The 6,716-nt window shown below is 45.1% G+C and overlaps 1 non-coding gene across 1 annotated transcript; it reads right to left on the reverse strand.

Annotated features, from left to right (window-relative positions):
- Positions 1 to 2,427: 2,427 nt before the first annotated feature.
- LOC136884600 (U4 spliceosomal RNA) lies at positions 2,428 to 2,568 on the reverse strand. The gene has a single exon (XR_010861387.1). It is a non-coding gene; the product is annotated as a U4 spliceosomal RNA (small nuclear RNA).
- Positions 2,569 to 6,716: the final 4,148 nt, after the last annotated feature.

Below are 6,716 nucleotides of genomic sequence, written 5' to 3' on the forward strand. Positions count from 1 at the left end.
TGAATCATGAGTGCAGAGCAACTACGCGAGGAATACTCTAGTCCGCATAGTCGAACTTTAAAGGTCCTCTAAACATAGTGATGTGCGCAAGTGATGCCTGGAATCGCGGTACTCGACTCTTTCGAGTCCAGGCTTGGGCTCGTTTCACTTGTGAAGACTCGATGACAACATGACGTCACACGTTCGCTCTCTCGCCCGCTCTTGGTTGGATGGAGCATATGTACAAGTGGTCGCCGAGGTTTTATGGGATTGCGATGAACCGGTACGATATAAATATTCTTAATGTGTGAGCAAAATAAATAATCTGAATTTGATGATGACTTGCGAAAGATAATATTACAACTATATACGCATAATAAAGTACGAAAATATCCGTTCACGGCGTCTCTCACCCACTCCACTGAATATGCCCTATATTCTAATAATGATAGCATAGCTTCTCTGGCCTTCAGCCCAGCTTGGCAGGTTCGATACTGGTTTAGTCCGGTGGTATTTGAAGGTGCTCAGATACGTCAGCCTCGTGTCAGTAGATTTGCTGGCACATGAAAGAACTCCTGGGTGACTAAATTCCGGCACCTCGGTATCTCCGAAAACCATAAAAATGTACATAGTTGGACGTAAAAGTGGTGGTGGTGATTATTATTTAAAGAGGAAGTGCAACTAGGCAACCATCCTCTATATAACAGTAATCAGAGAGAAAAAAGGAAGGGATCCAACTCATAACATTATTATTATTTGAAATCACTGTCATGGCGTCCGGCTCCATGGCTAAATAGTTAGTGTTTTGGATATGATCACAGGGGTCCCGGGTTTGATTCCCGGCAGGGTCGGGAATTTAAACCATCATTGGTTAATTTCCCTGGCAAGGGGGCTGGGTGTATGTGTTGCTTCATCATCATTTCATCCCCATCACGACGCGCAGGTCGCCTACGGGAGTCAAATCAAAAGACCTGCACCTGGCGAGCCGAACCCTCTTGGGATCTCCCGGCACTAAAAGCCATACGCCATTTATTTATTTATTTATTTATTTATTTATTTATTTATTTATTTATTTATTTATTTATTTATTTATTTATTTATTTTTACTGTCACGGTATGCCTACAATAGTCTGAGGGGACAGGTGAATTGTTTATACTTACATCATCATACTTTCGGCAGATATAATGTAGGGTATTAAGATTAGGCGTCCAGAATGTGATGTATGTACACGAAGCAAATCATCAGACAGAACGTCATTCTGTTCTAGCTAAACAATGAACGCAATGAACAAAATACACCCTCCGTTTTGACATTTATCATTGCAACACATGACTGTGCAAAAGAACAAAACCGAGTGTAGTCTTTAGAAGTTGAGCGAAGGTCGAAGAATAGCGGCGGGATGTAAGCAGAACTTTTTTTTTTTAATTTGCTTTACGTCGCACCGACACAGATAGGTCTTACGGGGACGATGAGATAGGAAAGGCGTAGGGAGTGGAAGGAAGCGGCTGTGGCCTTAATTAAGGTATAGCCCCGGGATTTGCCTGGTGTGAAAATGGGAACTCACGGAAAGCCATCTTCAGGGCTGCTGACAGTGGGATTCGAATCCACTATCTCCCGGATGCAAGCTCACAGCCGCGCGCCCCTAACCGAACTGCGTGTTTCTGTGGTGATTCGTAGTGTAGTGTGTTGTGTGAATATGAAGAGGAGAATGTTGGGACGGACACAAACACCCAGTCCCCGAGCCAGGAGAATAAATCAGAACCGGCCGAGAATCGAACCCGGAACCCTCTGATCCGAAGGCTAGTACTCTGACCATTCAGCCAACGAGTTGGACAATAACAATAAGTGATACTATAGCACATGTATGTTTCTGAACGCCCTACACATGCATCTTTGCAATAAATTCTCTGGCAGTAATATTGTCATTATTTCGCACAATAATATTACACGTTTCCCTACAAGGACGTCGCGGGAATAATATTTCATAGCTATCAACAAATTCCTGGTTGCTACTTCCAGGCTGCACAATAATAATAATAATAATAATAATAATAATAATAATAATAATAGAACGCTGCAGTTATCGACATTAGAAAAGTTCCCCACCACAGTGTGGAAATTGTCCCCATCCCACGCTCATCTTCGGTCCTACATGTCTATCTTTCAAGTTGACGGTTTGTTAGTAAGTCATAAATATTTTGTCTTAAATCAAAGTATTGACGACCGATGACTCAATGAAACCAATCATCAGCAGCAAACATATTGCATACCACGTCACAGAAATATTCTGAGAGTGACCCTGAATGCCGTGCAATCCAGTACAATAGATGATAGTTCTAAGACGTGTCCACAGATAGCGACTCGAGTATACCGATTCTAAGAGCACATTACTCGAATCCGTCGCTTCACTATCTAAACAAAGGTTTTAAATTTATTTGAATTTTTAGTTCCCGTAGGAACTTTCAAAAATTGCCGTAGCCAACGGTATTTCACATTGACTAGACGGGGTATTGGTAAAAGTTTTCAACTAGCAATAATCGCACCTCGGATAAACCTCATTGGTTACGATATTGCCACTGCGCAAAGCTAACGAAAACTTTGACCTTTTACTATTTAAATGTTTTTGAGTACTTCATATGTACGAGTAGTATGTAGTATATTACATTGTTTCAAGAAAATTAACAAACATTATACAAAACGTTATACATTACGCAGTAGATACAAATATTTAACGACAAAATACCATAAAAATTATTACCATTTATGTTAGTTAAATCGTTGTGGTTATAAGTTTTTCTTAAATATAGTTAAGGCCTGGACGCCCGGACATTTATGTTAAAGCAAAGGAAGAGGAATAACCATGACGTCATTAAATCTAGGAGTAACGAAACTATGGCCAACTCGATAATTTACGTTATTTATTCAAGAAGGGTTAGCGATGGGTGGCTAATAAGCCTATTCCAAGCGTATTCGGCTCTGCTCCAGGGCTGATCATATCTCTGTGATAGATATTCTTTCGCTATATCAGATTAATAGCATACGATTCTACTTTTATCCTAATGGTATTACAAATACATAACCTCTTAGATAACTACTTCACTTATTCTTTACAGAATACATACACAGGAGGGGATTCCCTTGTCGCTGAGGCTCCGTCTCTCTTCGCACGTCGCCGTCCACTTTTTTCGGCTGGGTGGCGCTCTTCTCTTCGCATTCCCAGTTGGCCCAAGAACAAGCACAACGGGCAGACGCCTAGTTGGCTGTCACCTTCTGATCCACTATGTCTACATGCCTCGTCAAGAATGTGGAGACTACCTATTCCCCGAGGGAAATTCGGACCTTGTTTCACAACGAAGACCTTGCAGTTCAGTGGGTTCTTCGCCTCCAGGATGCCTTCTCTGGGCAACCTTCGCCTGACATTGTGCTCTTCTTTGAATATAAATTTCAAGGTCCACGGTTCCTGGAGAAAGGCTACCTCATCTCCTCGGCAAAAAATATGCAGTTGTCCTCACTCCCGACCGTATTTTACTACAATTAGCCTCTGATCCTAACTTCCCTTATAAAATTCCGCCTTCCTGTCTCCCACCGACTACTACTTCACCTCCTCATACCACTACTTCTCCCACTATTACTACCTCTACTACCATCACTCTTACTACCACTACTACAACCACTACAGTCACCGCCTCTCTCGAGCTTTCTCCGTCTTCTTCTCCTGTTACTTTAACGTCCAGCCATCCTTCTCCTATAATGTCTACCCCTACCACTTCCCTTGCTATTAGTACTCGGCTACCTCCAACTGACTCCCAGCCTGTCACAACTGCAGCTCCGCCATCTTCCCAGCGCAATGCCGACGTCTCTTCATCTGCCGATCGACTGCTTCGTCTTCCGAGCTGCGTTGTCCGTGGGGTTGACCCCGCTATTCCTGAAAGCAACATCCTCCATGAGCTCCAACGGACCGGCGTTCCAGCACAACGGGCGTTTCGCATCTTTAATGACGACGGCCCGACCTTCATGATTCGCCTGCAACTTTCATCAGCTACTGCTATCGACCAACTCATCACCACTGGGGTCCGCTTTCGTCAAAAACATTATCGAGTGGAACCTTCTCGTTCCCCTCCCCGTATTGGCCCTTCCCTCCCTCGTACCCCTTATTCCCGCTCTTCGTCTGCCTCGCCACCCAACCCCCCTTCGCCTTCAGTTAACCTCCCCGCTTCTCTTGCAACATTACCCTACTCCTTACTCACGCTTCCTTCCACAGCCGTATACTATCCCCTCTCCGTCTCAGTAAAACCTTTCAACCACTCATGTCCACCACCGACGATCCGGCGCCACAAGCGCCCTCAATGAGTGTTTTATCGAGTGCAATAAAGTGTAATTCAAGCATGTTTCTTTCTCTCCGTGTTTATTTCTATTCATTACGTCTCTATGGTTTCTTTTCGTGCTCGCTACCGAAGTACCCTGTAAGACAATTGAACAATCTCTACTAATTTACTCATATTTTTAGTTGTGTCTAGTACTACCATAGCAGCGCAAGAAGAGCTGCAGGACGATTCTGTTGTATATCTTTTCATTATAGTTGCGCAGAGTAAGCAATGATGCAGGTCTTTCAAAATTTTCTGTTTCAATTGTAGCCTCCTGTGCTGGGACATTCTACATATTATTTTACGTATGTGCATAACATACCCGCTAGAACTTGTTAATCTCACTCTCCACCTTTTTCGCAAGGCCTAAGAGCCGCTAGTTCGGCTGATGGCCCGCCCGCCGCACTTACGGCGGGAATGAAATAACTTACGTTTGTTTTTTGTTATTCTTTATTCTGCTTACTTGTCACGTCAAATAATATACCGGTTCATCGTAACTGCAGGTAACCGGTCGGAGCGCTAAAGCGAAGTCCAATATATATTACCAAGATGTACAAGCAGCAGAAGACTGAAGGGTCAGCGTATAAGACTTCGATTCCCGGAGGCTCGGATGCGATTCCCGGACGGGTCGAGGGTGTTTAACCATAAACAAGGGCTGGGTGTTTGCTGCCCGTACATTACCGGTATTGCAACTCACACACCGCATTAACTCTCCAATTTCTCATACACGGAAGATACCAGTGGCGGCTGGTCGTATCTGAGGCTGGGTGTTGCACCAACATTTTCAATGTTGCAATTTTAAATGAGAATCTAATAGAAATAACAAGAATCCCTAGCATCCGTATGTAATGAACTGCATTCATATTAAAATTGAAATATATCCAGCAATTAAAACACAGGAAATAAGAGTATAACTACAGTTATTCTTACCTCACTTGATCCCATCAATACTACGTCCCGCCTCACTATTTTTGCGACTGGGTGGCCCTCTTCTCGTCGCTGTCTCAGCCGGCCCAAACAATAATAATTAGGCAGACGCCTTGTTGGCTGTCGCCTTCCCACCACAACATGTTTACCTGTATGATTGAGGGCGTGGACCTCGCCTATAGTGACCAACACCTTGCAGCGGCTCTGGAATCTTCAAGTTTGTCCGCCTTCATACTGGGCCTCGACCCCATGATCCACCCTCCAAGCAGGTTTTGATCTTCCTGCCAGATGCTGACTCTACAGCTGGCTTCATCACTCACGGCCTGGCCATCGACGACAAACTGCATAAAGTGCTTCCTAACCCTAAAAACCTCCTCGAACCGTCAGTACTGGAACCTAACCCTGTTACTGTTTATCCCTCTCGTAAATCCCGTCACTCCTCACCTACCACTACTGTCCCTGTATCCCCTACTACTAATGTCCTCTCTATTACTTCTCCTACCCCTCCTACTACTGCCCCTACTACTACCCCTACTACTACTTCCACCTTTACTTCTTCTCCCACCAGTTCTTCGTCTACCACGGCCCTATCTACAACGGTTAGCCACCCTTCCCCCATTATGTCCACAACTCCCGTTTCCTCAGAACCCTCCCGCTCTCTTGCTTCTTGTACGGCTACTAACAGCTCGGTTCAGTCATCCTCCTCTGGCCGAACATCGGAACGGACGACCCAACAGCAATCTCCGACTCTCAGTTGTGTGGTACGTGGCATTGACCCGGCCATCTCAGAACAGACTATCCTTCAAGAACTTCAACTGGCAGGTGTCCCGGCCCAGAGAGCCATCCGTATCTTCAATGACTACGGCCCGACGTTTATGGTACGTCTTCAACTTCCGCCTCATGCCGACGTAGACCAGCTCATTACCACAGGCATCCGTCTTCGCAGCAGAACTCATCGAGTGGTACACTCTCATTCTCCACCCCGTCCTGTTCGCACTACTACCACCACCCTTCCCTCTAACCCTCCACTCACCCCGCCACCCACCCCACCCCCGTCATCGCCTCCTATCCCTATTTCACATTCAATTTTTACCTTACCGCCTTTCCCGATATTAGATCTCCTTCGCTTACTTGCCACATCCGTTACCAATTTGTCTACAACTCTCTATTACTTCCTCCTACAATACTATCCCGCTTCCTCCCCCTATATTTCAATGAACCCGTCTCTTCCTACGGCTCAATATCTGTAATGTAGTTTGTAATATTATGTACCATCTAATTCACATACGCGCCCAGGATAATTTCAAATAAATACATTCCTTGTCTCATTTCTCTTCGGTGTTCGCGGGGATTCTCTCAGTGCGGGGTGCTTTGCGGGGGTCTCCCCTGGGTCCCGCCTTGTCGTCTCGGTTCCCTTGCGCCACTTCTTTCGTAATCTCCTACTC

This window comes from Anabrus simplex, chromosome 12 (assembly GCF_040414725.1).
Source record: "Anabrus simplex isolate iqAnaSimp1 chromosome 12, ASM4041472v1, whole genome shotgun sequence".
Taxonomy (NCBI): domain Eukaryota; kingdom Metazoa; phylum Arthropoda; class Insecta; order Orthoptera; family Tettigoniidae; genus Anabrus; species Anabrus simplex.